General features: G+C 37.8%; 1 protein-coding gene across 5 annotated transcripts in view; it reads left to right on the forward strand.

The window, feature by feature from the left end:
- Positions 1 to 277: 277 nt before the first annotated feature.
- FOXP2 (forkhead box P2) overlaps positions 278 to 17857 on the forward strand; it is a 555287-nt gene continuing 537707 nt past the window's right edge. For all 5 annotated transcript variants that reach the window (XM_073328129.1, XM_073328128.1, XM_073328131.1 and 2 more), the window contains exon 1: positions 278 to 566. The gene's annotated coding sequence lies outside the window, so the exon portion shown is untranslated. The remainder of the gene's footprint in view (positions 567 to 17857) is intronic.

A 17857-nucleotide genomic window follows, 5' to 3' on the forward strand; every position in this document is an offset into this window, starting at 1 on the left:
AAGCTGGTCCCTCTGCACTTTTTTGTTGTTGCAACCCCCCGCCCCTCCCCCCCGCATCAGTACCACTCCTGTACAGGCCACTGCGATCATGTGAGCGCGCTCCCTCCTCACTCCCCTTCCCACAAAGAGGAGTCGGTGGGGGCACTTTTTTTTTTTTTTTGCATTCCCAGCAAAACACACACAGGCTTCGCACAGAGCCAGACCCACACACACACACACGGGGGGGGGGGGGGGAGGGAGCGCGCGAGAGACAGCGCGAGCCTCCGAGAAAGCGCGAGACACTGCGCTGGGGCTGCTGCTCCCCAGCCTGCCTCTGCCGCTGCCCCTGCCCTGGGGCTCAGAGCCCCAGCGCCGCCTGCGGAGGAATATCCAGCCCATTTATTGATGCTGCTGCTTGTTGTTGCAGTCTAATCCTCCCCTCACCTCCTGTGTCTCTGCTCGCGCGTCCCGGCAGCAGCCGCCGGTCCTCCTGCAAAGATTTTGTATATGTGGGGGGTGGGGGGAGCTAGTTCAGCTCCTCTCTCGGTGGCAGCTCATCGGGACGCTCTACCCAGTGTCTCCTCTTGGTAAGTTTCATTCCCCCTCCCTCTCCAAGTCTCTTCTTTGACTTGTTACTTTCATTCTCCCCTTCTCTCTCTCTCTCTCCCCCCCCCTTTACTTGCTGCTGCAAGAAAGTTTAGCTCCCGCAGCTCTAAGCATGGTGGGTACAAATGTGACATGTGTCAGATTTCTTCTTGGCGTCTGGTACCACTTGTCCCTTTAAAATATTGTAATGGGGGGGAGGGTTGAGGGGAGAGTTGTGAGATGGGGGAGGGGGCTACTTGGTATGTGCTTATGTTTCCATGCATTCGAGTTTGAAATGTGTCTTAAATTTTGCCTTAATAGAGCGAACACGTTTCAAAAGTGCGATGCAGACACCCAAGTGTTTACTTCACACCCCTTAGCCCTCCCGGTTATAGCATCTATCGTTTGAAACACGCAAACTTTGAATGATCAAATTGGTGGTCATCAGTTAATTTCGTACTTCGGAAATAGCGCTGCAAGCTACCAAACTTCGGCTTTATTTTAGAAGCGCCTATTGCAGGCTGGAGTTTTCTTTTCACATGTCCCACCACAACTTTCAGTTTGGATGGACAATAAAGAAAATGTGTTACAATGAAATATCCTCCCTTCATCCTGGGAAGGTTTTGGGGGCGATATTTCAAAGTGGGGAGGGGGCTTGTTGGTCTCCCCTTTCCTTTTGGCTTTGGAAAATTATGGAAGCATGTATATCCTGGTAAAGAAACATGTCACGTTTCTCCTTTTTGAGATCTCTATGTGTGTGAGAGAGAAACACCTTTCAGGCTCTCTCTCTGTCCATAGGTGCAGCGTGCAAAGGGGGGAGGAGGGACCAGCTATGACATTGATCCTGCATTCAGCCAGATCCAGCACTATGAACTGAGCCCTCTTCCCACTAGCTGCACGTGCAGTGTTTGAGGAAGGTGTTCGCCATCCACTCTCTCTGGCCAGGGCGAGTTATTGCATCTCATTGATCTTCCCTGCACAAACAGTTACCGCTGCCGCTCTTGGGTCTCCTCCTCCTCCTCTACCTTCGCAATGCCTTTTGAATGTGCTTGGCGGATTAGTGTTAACCTTGAACAACAACAAAACATGTTTGCCTAAAACAATAGATTAATAAATAATACGTTAGAGCTATGAAATTCCTGAGGCACAGTTCATAGTTTGTTGTGGGAGCATTCTCCTGAAATTCACTCTTGAAATTCAGGAGTACTCAGAGACCTAGAAACTTGTGAAAGTTTAATTCTGAGGACTTTGAGATCTAGTAGGTAAATGGTTGTAAGGCATGTTGGGCTTTATTTTTTTAAGGTTATGAGTGTAAGGACAGGAAGGGGAAGAAAAAAGAAAACTAACTCCTTTTTGCACAAGTTTTCTGGGCTTTCCCACAGCTAAAAATTCCTTTGAGCATATGGATGAAAGTAAACATGAGATGAGATCTTTCTGAAAAACTGAATGCAAAATACAGCTCAGGATCTAAGTTAGTTTAAAACCTGCAGCAGTCAATTTGCCACAGATTTAAACTACAATGATAAAGACAATTTTGTTCTGTTCCTCTGCTCATCTGTTAAATTTGTGTCAGGGTTCTAGTAACTGACTCAAGAGACAAACTTTTGGAGATTCCGAGCTAGTTTACCAGGGTAGCCCTTGATTACATTGGTGAGCTTTCTGCACTGAACTTCTATGGGGAGGAGAGGACAGAGACAATTGGATCAGGGGTTGAGAGAGTTATAGTCTGTATATTGGGGAAAATATATATATATAATATATGTATAACAGATGGCAGTACCTGCACAAGACAGAGTGCCAGTGAAGTGTTCTTTCTAAAAACATACCTAAACGGACTATTTTAAAGTTAGCATCAACTCTGTCTAGAAGAAGAGAGTGCAAGTTGAGCCACAGAAGCCAGAACATGCAGTAACGTAGAGTTGGGGAGCATTTCCATTTTTAAGAGCCTTTAAAAAATATTTAAGCAGTGACACTCACTTTCCAAATGGGTTTTATCGCAGCCCCTTGCTGCTTTAGGGCCTGATTTAAAGCTTACTGAAGTAATAAATGGGAGTCTTTTGATTGACTTTAGTGGGCTTTGGATCAGGCCCTTGGTAACTTGATTAAAATTTTGAAGCTGGGAAGTTGCATACTGCATGAGAGTATCATGTTAGCTTGTGAAAAATAAAGTTAAAAATAAACTTTAAGAGCTTTAGCTGCTGTTCTTGTTTTTTCTGTACTAAGTAAATTAAATCTGTCAGAGAAAAGATACTGTTCGTAGTAATGTTGCTATGAAGAAAATAAGGGTTACTTATTAAACCTGATTCTTTGATGCTGCACTAAATCCATATGAATCAGGTATAAATCATATGCATTTAAATTATTTAGCTAACTACTCAAACCAGTAAACACTTGAGGGAAGGGAAGAGGGTTTCAGATTATTATACATATTTTGAAAAACAATTTATTTGAATGCCAGTCAATTTATTAACATCTAAAGTGATGCATAATCTGCTACTGTAATCAATTTTTGGTAATATTCAACCAGCCAGTAGTTGCTTGAAACGAGGCCTCCCATTACATTAGGCTTTAATGCTGGGTAATAAGCTTGAACTGTTGCAGGCCAATGACAAATTTAAACACACTTGAGGTTTTTTTGGTTTAACACCAGTGGTTCTTAATTTTGTCCCAGAAATCTTAATTTGTTTTGGTAAGGTTTGTGCATCATTTAAGGAAGAAAATCTTGTTTGTGCCTTACTACTATTTGAAAAGTTGTATAAAATTACCAGAGAGCCTTTAAACACCAACCAAGTTAATGTTTATAGTGTGCCTATAAGATCAAAAGTGCTGCATAAGAGCTACGTATTTCAATTAATAAATGGATAATATTATGTTTGTCCTAGAGCTAATGTGCACAACTGTACTCATGTCCAGGTTTCATAGCCTTCAAATATTGAAATTTTAGAACATAAAATTCTTTTGTTTATACAGTTTATACAGTTTAAATGAATTTCTACAGTTAAAATGCATTGAAATAAGTTATATGATGGATTTATCAGTTAGAAAAGCGGTATGTTCTTAAGTGACAAAACTGTAATCACAACATTTACTTTATGTCCACTTTCAGCTTGTTTTCAGGACTGATTTTAAGTGAACTAAAAGCTGCTGTTCACATTTTGAGGCTATATATCTGGTTCAGCATTGCATGGGCACGTGGCATTCTGGTCTAGCAGAATCTGGTCTTGTGTTCTGATCCCCAGTGCTGCCAGTGATTTGCTATGTGGGTTTGGGAATGTTAACGTAGCCTCTTTGTCTGTTGCTCATCTGCAAAATTAGCGTAATGCCACCTACCTGCTTATTTCACAGGCGTGAAGATTATTTATTAATGCTTGTTAAATGCAAAGTATTATTTTGTCCCTTTCCTTCAGAGTTTTTACTAGACATGTGTTGGAGCAGTTTAATTTTAGTAGTGGTGCGAAATAGAAAGAGTGATGTGAGTCTTCATGTTGTTCCTCTGTGAGTTAAATCATGGAGAGGTCATTTACGTGAATGAACTGAAAGTGATTTAGGACACAGGTTACTAAGAAGTACTCATGGGATGATTGTTAGTGGAGAAAATTGTAAATCACAGTTAAACTCAAATACTATCAACCTCATTACAAAAATCGAATGCTAATTCTTGGTACACTCAAACTGATTACTCTTTTTAAACTTTGGGACAGTGGTGCTAGAAATAATGTCAATTACCTATTTTTTTTCTTAATGACCGCAACATAGCTCACAACTATCCCTTTATAGAAGGGACACCCTTAATTTTTGACCCAAATTTCCTCTGTCCCATTTTGACTTGATATTTTCCTATACTATTTAAAGTATTGACACTAGAAAGACCCAGTTTATAGAAAAAAGTTATTTATGCTAAATTTATTAATCCAGCATAGTCTATAGATTCCAGAAATATATATTAAGACTGTTCATTTTTGGGGTTTTCCTCATATTTGAGCCTAGCAGGTAGGAAGTGCTTATTTTCTTATTAGAATTTGTAAGGTTTTTTTTTTTTTTTAAATTTAAATGTACACTTTAAAAACTTCTAGATCTACCTCAGAAAGCTAGGAATAATAGCCACCTTTTTAATATTCTCAATTGGTTAATAACATTTCACTTTGGAATAAACTTTTTATGTGATTTTACTTTCTATCAGACACAGATGTTTATTGATGTAGATGTGTATTAGTTTTTGCTTCTCTCCTTTATTCATTTTTGTTAGGTCTGCATTTTTAAGTGCAGGACTCTTTTAGTTAGAAGGGAGAGAGACCAGATGTAAAATAGGCAGTGATAACCTTTGTGTGCTCTTACCTCTGAAGAAGGTGAAAGTAGTCTCTGACTCTTTGTAGTCTACAGGTAGGGCATCTCTAGGTACACCAAGGTGTAGTTTGGTTGATGTTCCAAAATAACATTTAAGCAGTAGGTACCAAATTATGTACAGATGTTGTGGTGAAACTAGACAGTGTTTGAATCCATTTAGCAAAATGCTTTGAATTCCTGTTCTAAGGCATTTTAAACAAAAATATTGAACAAATTGTATCAACCTATGTTGTAAGTCCTTTTTAATAAATAGCAAAGTGGTTCCAGGGATGGGTATACGAATACATGCAGACTGATTGGTTTTTCTCTTTCCTTTTTCTTTTTCTTTTTTTTGGTTGCTGGTGTTTGCGATGATAGTGCCTTTTCTTTAACTAGGATAAAGCCTGAGAGTGCTTCTCTTCTCTCACACACACAGAGTCCGAGTGCTGTGTATATATACGTGCATGCCCACAGACATATATATGTTGGTAAAGCTTATTGTAGAAGCCAGAGCTATTTCCTTTGGATTCTGTGTACCATACTCTACATGTGCCTTGAGTATGGCCTTTCAGTCCATTTAATGGCACAATGCTTAGCTGCAGTTGTACTAGCATAGCTAACCATTGCTAATAATCACACACTTTAATTTCCTGGTGCATCAGGAGCAATGAAGATGTGCTGACATCAGAGTTTCTAGAGCACAGTGACTTACTATGTGACAGTGTCTGAGTGGGTGCTTTTAAGTGTTTGAGTGTGCACGCACAAAAGAGAGAAACAGATTTTTTTGAGTTGTTAAATAGTATTTCCTTTTATTGCAGGATAATGGTTGCATCAACAATAATATCAATGGACCCCTCTTGAATGGAACAGATTCTGTACATAAAGCCACCTATTGTAACCTAAAGCATTAGAGTTACATGTATGCTTTGTTAATTTTCAGTTACATTTATAGTTAAATACATTTTATAATTCCAGAGGGATACTGTTTTGATTATAAAGTGTGATTTACACTTAACTTATTTTACAGAAAATTACACTTAATTCTTCACATTTTCAAGATTTTGGATCTGATTTTACTCTTACTTTGGGTTGGGTTCAGCTTAGTTGGGTTCAGTTTATTTTGGCTAAAACCAGTTAGGTGAGTCATTAGCAATAACTCCACCTGGACCAGGGCCACAGCCTTTTAAACTGCCCATAATCCTCACTGCTGGGAACTCCGAGACCAGCTGGTTCAGCCCCCAAAGTGGCCTGAATTACAACTCTGACCAGATTTTTAAAGACCCCTTCCTTGGGGTGGGGAGAGATGAATTTTACTCTTCTATGGTACAGCTGCCTCCTTGAGTACAGGAAGATTGACACTACCCTTTCCCCTCCACCTCTCCCTTTGTGTCCATGGGATGAATCTGCCCATTGACTGCAGTGGAGTTACTCCAGCAGATCAGGTCCATAATATTTAAATAAGAGGAGGTTTGGGCCCTGATCCTGCTTAAATTAATGCATTGTTAGTAGTCCTATTTAACACCAGTGGGTCGATTCAAATTACATAAAATTAAGTGCATGGCTAAATCTTTGCAGCATCATGACTTTGGTTACAATAATTGGGCCCTTAATTACAATATTTTAAAATGTTATATGGTAAATCTGAGATAATTCTTTTTATTTTGGCTTGTACTTTGTTGTGATGAAAGCACACATTGGAAATCTATGATTTCAAGATGTTTTTTAAAAAAGGTAATTTCACAGATTTTATATAATATGCATCCTATTAATAGAGAGAGTGGAATGATATGAATGAGACTTGTTCTAGTCTTTCAGTTAAAGGTATATGACATCTATGGAGGTTTTTTTTGTTTTTGTTTTTGTTTTAAAAGGAAGACAGTACATTTTTAACTGAAATTTTACCTGACGTTATAGCATTTTTACCGTGACTGATCTTTTTATTTATTTGTATTATTTATTTTATTTATTTAATATATATTTGGTTGCTATTCTTATTTCTGTGTGCTTTGTGGACAATTCTGTAATTTAAATTTCATGGGCCCTATATGATTTCTGATGCACCACTACTCAGCGTTTTTTGGAGGCTGTTCCTATTATTAGAGGAAAATTAGTCTGTTCTTCAGCTATGATGCTTTGCGCACCCCTTTAGTATTTGAAGAAGCCTTGTGGTTGCATAGCCTGAAAATACTCGGCTCTTCATGACTGTCAGTGCTGATACTGCAGGTGGGGTTGGGAGAGTTATCTAATATATGAATATACTTTTAAAGCAAATCCATATGCTAGCCTTTTTGATGCTGCATAGCTGAGTGAATTCAGTCATTTCAGGAGTAACTCTCCGTATCTGCCAGCATTTCACAGTCCCAGGACAGGGAGCGAGAAAGAAAGAACTTGCTTCCATGAGCACCTCTCTTTTCCCATTCCTCTTTTTTAACCCTGGCAGCTCCAAAAATATAGTATGCAGAGCTTGTCCATCTCTTCTGGGCACTCAGTGGGCTGGAGTTCATTCTGGAAAGACTAGCATACTGCGACTTAAGGCCTAGAAAGTTTTGGATATTTTTCTGCTGGATTGGGCCCAAAATTGCCAATTTTTTAAACAACATTTCAAGTCTGAGTGAATCCTTTATTGTGATCTGAAACAAAATGTGTAATATATTTAAAAATGCACTTACTAGATATGTATTTAATCATTCTTATTTTTAAAAATGAACTTAGTAATAGTATATATGAATTTTACCAAAATGATAGCAGGGGTCTTGATCCATAGAAGGAAGGAGAGTGACTATGCAGGCTTTCCATACTGCTGTGCTTCTGCATTGGGACCAACTGGAAGAGTGAGGGGACAGTTCAGTTTCCATACTAACAGGCTGCTAACAAGTTATGCATACAGATGCTGAGAGACACTACATTAAAAACTGGCCAAAGGCTATCAAAAAATTTCAGAAACAGTACATTGCTAAGGAGCTGTCAGATGATGATTTTGAATCCATCCAACATCAGGGTGACTACAACAAAGTCCCAAAGGTGAAATGCTCTGTATCCCATTAATCTGTGTCATTCAGTCAATCCTGATTCTAGCTATAAACAAAGTTTAATCTCAATTATTTCTTTTTCTTTCTATCATTATTAAAGTTTAGAAGTCTCACTGCATTCTTCTGGAATTTGATTCAAACCATAAAAAAAAAAGTTATGTTTAATACATTTGTAATAAAACCTGTAGATGACATTTCATTGTTTTATAACTAAATTGGAAATTACAGTTTTAACATGTAAAAATAATTCAGAGGAAATTGGAAATGGTTATTTCTGGGAAGCTGCTACAGCTTTGGAAGAGAAAGTGACAAGGCAAAAATAAGGAAGAGGTGGGGAGTGTGTGTGGAAATGAGCCAAAAAAACCATGGGATTGTTTAGAATCCGGCAAAGGCACAAGATAGCAAAACAAGGAGGTGGGTAAATGTTGTTGAAAAAAATAGAGGGACTTCAGGTGTACAGAAGAGAAATAAAGGTGGTGTGATTTTATTTTTTAAATCTAAGAACTTGTGTGTGTGACTACATAGGAGACAGATTTTGACCATGTCTACTTCTAAGTGAGGAAATAATGATTTGTATAAGTACAATGTGCATAAAATATTTATTTTATGAACGGGGGGCCAAAATCTCTGTTGATGTGAACAGGTAGAACCCAGTTCACTGGAGTTGTTTACTTATAACAGTGATGAATTAGTTCCTAGAGTCCTCTGAGTTAACATCTTAAATGCTTAAATTTTATTAATGACTTTATGTGCCTTTTGAAAGGTACTTAGTAGTAGCTGAAGTGAAGATTGATTTATTTATTTTTCTCAGTGCACATCTAAATACCACTTTCCTGAAGTGACACAAGAGATACAGAGTTCTTTTGAAGATAAAAAGAGGTAAAATTAAAGTGAAGAGTTTACGGAAAATGCAAGCCAGTATCTTTTTAGAGTTAAGAAAAAAAGTAATTGAAATATTTATGATTCAAGGCACTGCTGTGTGAGAAAGCACAGACAGGGCTGTGGTTTCATTACAGTACTTACAATATTCGCATGACCTAAAAATGGAAGTTCAAAAGACCTAAATCAGTCATGTATGCAGAGACTGCGGAGATATGCATAGCTGATGGAGTGTTTGTTCTTCTGTTGTATCAATAATTTCTCATAATCTTTGTGTAAAAACAACATATTTAAACTTAATGAGAGAATACTATTAGGAAAAGAAATACTGATGATAATGTGCATAACACAGTAAATGTAACAGAAGATATTGACTACTGGAAGGCTTATTGTAAAGATAACTGTCAACTGAAAAACAATTAATGGAGTATATGGGTGCTAACAGTTTAGAAATATAAGGCTGCTACTTAGCTAAAGATCATGATATGCTTTCACCTAGAAAATTCAGTCAAACTCATTTGTTATCAGTGCTGAATGAATTTAAATTACTTTTAATATTGTGATGATGTGCTCAGTACACGGTAACTGCTAAAATGGTAGTTTGAAAGATATACCGAACTCAGAAGAAGATTTACAGAAAGTGTCATAAATCCTTGGAAACTCTTCTGCTTAGCAAAAGGAATGAAGTTTTATTGAGAGAAAAATTAGCTGAGAAATATTTGTTGTTCAACTCTGCTTTAGGTGACTAATGTCTTGTAAAACAGTTAAAGGTTTGTTTAGCATATAAAATGGTAGCTGACTTGCTCCTGAAAATCCTACGTTAATGCTGCCCAGGAAAGGACATAAAATAAATCTAAACAAGTACAAATATATATCTTGTAAAATTGCTAGGTGGTTTATTTAAAAATGTGTGTTTAGTATTTCTTATAACCAGGATCCAGATCATGCCCTCAAAGTAAACATATGGAGGGGCTGGGAAATAGCAAAATTAGTGGGAAGAAATTGTCCAGAGAGGAGAATCTGTGGTTGCTGTCTAAAGCCCCCACCATGGATTTGGGACTCTGCTGGTATTTTGTATGGGCGTGCACAGAGAAACATGCTGGGGGATGCTGACCCACACACTTGCATGATCTAAGACAGGTGTAGATGAGGCTTCCAACTTTTTTATGTAGATTTGGTGTACTTCAATCTGTGGGGCCGAACATTCCCTATAGATGAGCATAGTGTAGTAAAAAAAGTGCTGTGCAACATTTGGTTCCAACCTAAAAAGCTTCTTATGTTTCAGCAATGGGATTCTCTTGAGCAGAAACTTCCAACCCTGCAAAACTTAATGGTGGTTTTTGTGATTTTTTTTTTCTTTAAAAAAAAAATGTCTAGGGTGAGAAGGAAGGTTACTTTCTAAATCTAAGTTGTTCCTTTCCTCAATTTGCTCTACCACATACTTATATTAAAAGGACTTTAAGACCTTGAGCCAAAGCTATTTGAAGTTGGTGGAAAAACTCTCATTTACTTCAGTGGGTTTTGGATCAAGTCCTAAGCGAGTGCTGCTGATACTCAGAAAGTATCTTTTGTTTGCTGAGGACCTTTTGTCAGTTCCTATCACGCTGACCTTTCAGAATGTCCCATGTTTATCCAAAAGAAAGTTGCTTGTCTCCCTCTACATATTCCTGTGCCAAGCATGCTCTTGATGCCTACTTAACCTCTCCCCACCCCTGCAAAAAAAAAAAACCTGCAAAAAAACCCCATAAAAAGCCTAAAACAACTAGTGAGAACTGTTCTCACTATTTCATAAAATATAGGACCTTAGACTAAGTGTTGTGGGAGTCCTAGCAAGTGATTGTTGGAATGGTTTTCCAAGATGTAGCTCCTGAAGAGGAGTCGAAATTTCTTTTTCATAATATTTCAATACACTTAGGGGTTCATTTCCATTTACACAATCAATGAATTATTAACAACTAGGGCATTCTGATACATCAGTTGCTGGGGTGTAGATTTCAGGGTATACAGTACAGATACTTTTTTTTTAAAAAATGTTCTTATACGTACTCATTTTAAATAAAGATATGTTGGAAAAGCAAAGTAAGTCATATTTAAAAATAAGCCTCCTATAACTAGATATATATTAGAATGTTACTTTAACATCATTTGTCTATCATAGTAGGCATCCAGTAACTAAGCATTTCTATCAGGCTTCTAAAATTGGTGCCCATAAGTTTGCCCATAAGTCAAAATAACTGAAATCAAAACCTAAGATTCTTTTAATGGCACTGTTTAGTGTGGTTTGTATGACTATAGTGTGGTTTGTATGAATATATTCCAATATCCATTGACTCTTCCTGGCTTCTTTGTAACTGAGGAAATTATTACCAGAAGGGGAAAAATACCATTATATAGGGCACCATTTTATGCAGAATTTTTTTGTTGCAGATTGAATTATCAGCAAAAATTACTTCAGTGGAATTACTTTGGATTTAAACCAATTTGAGTGTGAAAAAAATTGGGATAAACCATTCAAATATAAGATCTTTCATAAAATCACTGCAATATTACCATAATTAGAACTAAGTATTCTGCAGTTGCACAATATTTTTGTTGCAGTTGAAATTGACACAGCTGTTGAATGTTTCAGCGACAGATAAAAAAAATAAAATCCCGTGTTATTCAGCAAGGTGGTTTCCTCAGGATTTATTTTTCAGACAAAGCACTTTGTAGTTGCTATTTATTTGCAGCAGCAGAATGAAACTAATGAGCCTCTGGCCAGTTTCACCTTTATTGTTCAGAACTCTGTAGGTAGCAGTGAAACTAAGGTTTCACTCTGCTGCTACTCTGGAAAGCTACACGGCAGCTGATGAACTGGAGGTGTTGTCTATAGACCTTACTTGTGACCAGAATGTTCCATATTTGTCTGTGACTGGTTAGTAGGTATCTGGTCAACTTTTCAATCCCTGCAGTAGCTTTAACCCTACAAGATTCTGTTATTTGTGCCATTTTAGGTACTTCAGGGGTTTTGATATATACTAGATTTCACTCACCGGGGCTTGTGTTAACTCCCCGATGAAGACTGGAAATATAATTTGCAGATTAAAATAGCTTCTTGGATCTTTTCTTAAAAATCCATTTGACTGATATTATACTTTCTTTATAAGGATATTTGTGGGAGAGAACCTTTTCTTGTGTTGCAGTAAAATGTGCATTATATTAAGTGTTTTTAATGTGTTTAGGAATTAGGGGCAACCTTTGTGCAGGGCGTTTTATATATTAGTAGTAAGTAGAGTGATGTTAAACTCCCCAAGTTTTATTTCTAGTAGTGTCTGAATGTAATTTGTTCTCACTCTGCTTTGTGTGTTTGTTTGTTAAGGCAATGCAACATATTGAAAAGATTTGTTTTATTCTCCAATTATTATTTTATTAATAGTCCATGACCTAATGGAAATCATTGTCTCAGAAAAGTTTTACTACTCTTCATATAAACCAAGGCATCAGATATGACTAGCTGATAAAATCACAATTATTTTGTATTCAGTAGGCTTCAAACACAGTAACCTAAAATTAAAATTTTAAGCAGAATTTTGAAAAACTGCCAGAAGTCTTTTCTTAGTTCTGTTCTTGACAAATGAGTGTGAACCAATAGTGACTTTTGAAGATCTTTAGATACAGGAATATAACGGATTTAAAGATGGAAAATTCTAAATTGCACACTTTTATTCCTAGTTCACATCTGTGGAGCGAAGGGTTGTCTTTCTTCCATTGCACTGCTAAAATGTGTGATTTGTTGAGAGATCTACATTAATAATGAATTTTCATAATATGTTTATCAGATATCTAGAATGATGTGTAGTGTTTGTCAGAGTGAAAAGGAATATCTGTATAATCAAAGAACTTCCCCCCATAACACTTCATAATACCAGCCCATATGGGAGTGTGTGGAAGAAACTTTCTTACTAGCCTAGAGAGTTTAAAATTTTTTTTAACTCTAAGAACCTTTGCTCATCTTCTAGGGGCATGACTGGCTGACTGTGGGGAAACCAACAAGATATGTTCCTGTTCTGCGGTGGGTAAGGGTGGTCCTGAGAGAATGTAACTTCCAGTTTCAGTATGTGTCCCAGTTTTATTTTAAACAGCCACAAGACAGGCATTTTGGCTCCTTGGGTAAACTATATCCCCTCCCCTCACTGTGAAGAAGGATGGTATTGTGGTTAAGGTGCTAGACTGGAAAATCTGGGTAGAGTTCCTGGGTTAGATGCAACCTCTTTGTGTATCTTTGGCTGAGTCCCCTAGTCTCAGTGTTGTGAGGATAAATTCATTAAATTATTAGGAGGTGCACAGACACCATAGTGGGGTGAGCCATGGGAAAACTGATTTAAAAAAAATAGCTTTCTTGAGTTCAGTGAAAACAGACCCAACTCCTTTGATCTCATCCATTCAGCATTTACCACTCACTAGGTGAAAGCACTTTGCGCTCATTAGCCTGTGACTTTAGTCCTACTATAAGTACAGTAGCTACTGAAGTAAGTTAGGCCCTCAGAGGGAAACTGGTTTGGACGTGAACTGGATCCTTGTCCATTGAGGCTAATTTTCCCATCTCCCTCGGGTAGACCAAATGCTTTCCTCTCAAGATAACTCTTTGCCCTCAAGTGACCATTGTTGATTTGAATTAACTTCTGATGGGAGTTGGATAGATCTGAAATTAGACTTTTCAAAAAGGATAATCTAAGGGTATGGGTTAAGCAAGTGGTCTACACTTTTAGTCTGAGAGACCTTTCCAAAGCAGAAAGGGATGGTGAACCTATTCTAGCTAGCTGTGACAGACAGACTGATTTTCCTGGTTCACTTCTCTGTCCTTTCTTGTCCAAAGCATTGTTGTTGTTATTTCCAAGACCTGTCAGATGTCTTACACCATGTCAAAGGATAACTCTGTAATTGTTGTAGCTACTGAGTTGGATTTCAAATACAATAGAGGTGAGCAAGAAAAGTGCTATCTCATTTGGCTGGATAACACCCCTGAAGGATTCGGTGGTGATGGTGGTTATGGCCATAGCTGTCCAGAGAGGATACCCATAATCTACTCATACTTGGATGATTTTTTTTGAGGCAGGAAATGAAAAGAGAGAGCCTGTTAAGCAAATCATAGTCATCTGTAGAATTTAATGGTTGCAGGATAAACTAAACCAAGAAATCTGTCACTCTTTCAGGGATTAGTTTATCTTGGAGCTATGATACTTGGTCTACCATGGTACTTCTCTTGGCTTATGAAATTGACGCACAAATAACCTTGAACAAATCAGCTTCTCTTACATCCTGGACGTATGTACAGGTACCAGAGTTGATAATGGAATTTATGGCTATTACAAGGTAAATATGGCTCCATAAATGTCCTCTTCAACTTTTTTCCATCAGTTGGTTACCATAATCCAACCTGTGTTTTTCCCTGCTATTCTTGCAGTTACAGGATGAGAAAATTAGACAAGAGTCATCCTTAAACTATTCTCTTAGTTCCTGACTGGATAGTAATAGATAAATGTCTTTTGGGGTGGGACCTCAAGTTTGGAAAGGGCTGTTTATGACTGGATAATTAATGTACTAAAGGCCACAGTATTTGGCATGTAGTTCATCACTTCAACTGGGACAACTCCACCCCTATAATATTATTAACAATTAGGGGACATAAATAGCAGGGGCATGGTGAAAACCCAGTGGAGAATCATCATTGCAGAGAGTTATCTTATGGATGGAAAGAAATTTCATGTTTCTTTTGGCCAGCTACTTGGAATTGAAATTTAGAACCCCAACAGACTGACTGAGTTGGAGTGATATTGAGCCATTAGAATGGGAACTGCATAAGTCTGTGTTCCTCTGAGTTTGGCCACAAATTGTAACTCTGTAGTTGGATTTGAGGGGCTTTGACTCAAGCAGAAAGGTAGATGTATTCTCCTTCAGGTTCTGGGACTCTTGGTCCTGGAACTAGACACTGTCTTACTGGCAGAGCAGTCTTACAGTCAAAGTTGATTGACTGTCCTCGTTGGGTTGGCCAGGGACTCTTGTTTCTTCAGCTTCTGCTTTTCTCCTAGATCAAATTCTTAGTCTTTCCCTCAAGCAGGACCATCTTAAGGATCCAGTATGCTGTCAGTTCTTGAACACACGTGGCTGCATACATGTAAGATTATTATGTTCTCTGTATATTAGAGTGTAGGCTTCCTTCAGGTCTTGATACAGGGATATACAATTAAATAATTTTATAGGGGACGTTCCTAACATTCTTTCACAACATGTTGAATAAAGACCTGGGCACCAGCTGCTTGAAGAACCGAGCAGCTGCTACATATGGGTCATAAGGGTTAACATGGAATGCTTCTCTGTGATGTGATGAGGGAGTGAGTTTGTTTGTTTGTTTAAGGACAGCTGAAATCTAAATTACTCCCTTTTGATCTTTGAGGAAGTTCTCAGGTTTCTCATTGTGGTTCTTCACCCTTTAAGCCATTTTTCTAGCAGTCCTCTCATCAGTCTGCTCCCTCATGGAGGATAATTAAATTCTTTAATGCAAGTTTCATCACTACTTGATGTAATATCAGCACCAGACACTGATTAAGCCTCTTCTTCATTTCCCTTCTGATGCATTCTTTTACCTTTTCTGTTTGGGTCTGGGCATATCTTCTTTTTCTGCCCAGACCAAGAAGTGATTTCATACGTTCAGGGTGAAGAGTTCTTCAGTTAAATAAGCAAAACAAATTGCAGAAGATAGAAAATCAGATGTCCAGCTTATAATTTTTGCGGCCACAACAAAGGCTGAATGGCCCCTAAATCTTCTCTTTTGTTGAGTTGTAAAATATATTGAGGAACCTTGTGCTGCCATAGGTACAGAGGCTCTGCCTTTTATCAAATCTTATTTTGTAAGGTCCATCTCTCCCTCTTCTGCTTCTCTTTTAGACTAGCAAAAGGGAGCCACCCCTTGGGAGTCCTTCATATCTTTTAATGTAGATGCCACTTTGGGAAAGTAGGTTCGGTTACTAGACTGACTAATTTTTCGAGGTGCCCATGCACTTTCTGGCCTTGAGTATTGCTGTAGAAGTTTAGTTTGTCATGGAGGGACTTGGAGAAACAAAACTAACTGGTAGGGTCAGTGTCCCTAATCTATCATGTGAAATCCTTGAATGTTTTTTAAAAATTCTATGAGTTAAATTTCCCTCCTCCAAATGTCTAAATTTTATTATGAGGTCCTAGGTAAAACAATAAATAATTTGGGTGTGACCAAACTTCTTCCACCTGCCTCATAAAAATATATTCTGTACATAAGTAAAATTCTGTATTTTGTCTTTCCTGATGGAGAATCTCCTCTAAGTATTTTATACTTACCTACTGAACAAAATTTTACTAGGCTTTGGAAGGGTGAGTTTTTTAATCTGATGTTAGGTCTGTTTATAATGCAAATCAGCTGATTCTAAAGAGACCCACCTTTGACCTACCTAATTTGATTATTGTAGTCCTCCTTACCTCATTATCAGAGGCATTGTTCCTTCCACAAGTCTGAGAAGCTTCATATAGATATTGCAGTTCTACTCTAAATTTACAGAGGTTAAAAAAATCTATTCTAAAAAATCTGCCATAAATATGTATGTAGAGTAATTACAAAAACCATGTTTCTATCTTTGGACTTCGGTTTAAGCAAAATGAAGTCTTTCTCAAAAGTTCTGTGTTCTGGGAATCAAAAAACATTTTTGTGACAACTTGCAAAATTATCATGTGTATTAAGCATTATTATTGATCTAAAGCTTTTACTCTCTTAAGGTGGATTAATTGCTTTTTCCATTTTTGTTTGCAGTTCAGTGTAATCTCATACAGACTATTGTATTTTTTATTTAAATTCTTATGTAGACAGACAGTGTATGTTTGTGTAGGAAGTTAAAGTTGACTCTTGATAATGGTTAAAGTATTTTCTTAAATAAAAAACAAAACAGTAACAAACCTCTAGGAACATAGTATGCCAAGTTGTGCAAATTTATTACAAGCTGTCAGGGTTCCTTCCTCACTCTGAACTCTAGGGTACAGATGTGGGGACCCTCATGAAAGACCCCTTAAGCTTATTCTTACCATCTTATGTTAAAAACTTCCCCAAGATATAAACTTTGCCTTGTCCTTGAACAGTATGCTGCCACCACCAAGCGTTTTAAACAAAGAACAGGGAAAGAGGCCACTTGGAGATGTCTTCCCCCAAAATATCCCCCCAAGCCCTACACATCCCCTTTCCTGGGGAGGCTTGAGAATAATATCTTAACCAATTTGTTACAAAATCATCAAAGACCCAAACCCCTGGATCTTGGAACAATGGAAAAATCAGTCAGGTACTTAAAAGAAGGATTTTATTAAAAAAAATAGAAAGGTAAAAATCATCTTTGTAAAATCAGGATGGAAAATACTTTACAGGGTATTCAGATTCAAAACACAGAGGATCCCCCTCTGGGCAAAACCTTAAAGTTACAGAAAACAGGAATAAACCTCCCTCTTAACACAGGGAAAATTGTCATAAAACAAAATATAAACTAATTCGCCTTGCCTGGCTTACCTATACCAGTTGCAATATTGGAGACTTGGATCAGGATGGGTTGGAGAAGATGGATTTCTGTCTGGCCTCTTTCAGTCCCAAGAGAGAACAACCACGTAAACAAAGAGCACAAAACAAAAGCCTCACCCAAATTTGAAAATATCTTGTCCCCTTATTGGTCCTTTGGGTCAGGTGCCAGCCAGGTTAGCTGAGCTTCTTAACCCTTTACAGGTAACAGGATGTTGCCTCTGGCCAGGAGGGATTTTATAGCACTGTATACAGAAAGGTGGTTACCCTTCCCTTCCTATTTACGACAGAAGCAGCACAATTTTTGCCTCTGTTGCAGGAATTCTTGTGAAAATGTGATTAAACTCTTGCCTTCCTGTGATTTTTTTGAAGGAGAGACAACACACAATTCGCCACTCAAGTACCTGTTAGCTAGGGGAAAATGCCTTGAGTTGCAAGTTTCTACCCCATACTTCCCTTAGCACGCAAGATTGTAATTCATCAGGAGGTGGGCTTAACA

This window comes from Lepidochelys kempii, chromosome 1 (genome assembly GCF_965140265.1).
Source record: "Lepidochelys kempii isolate rLepKem1 chromosome 1, rLepKem1.hap2, whole genome shotgun sequence".
NCBI lineage: Eukaryota > Metazoa > Chordata > Testudines > Cheloniidae > Lepidochelys > Lepidochelys kempii.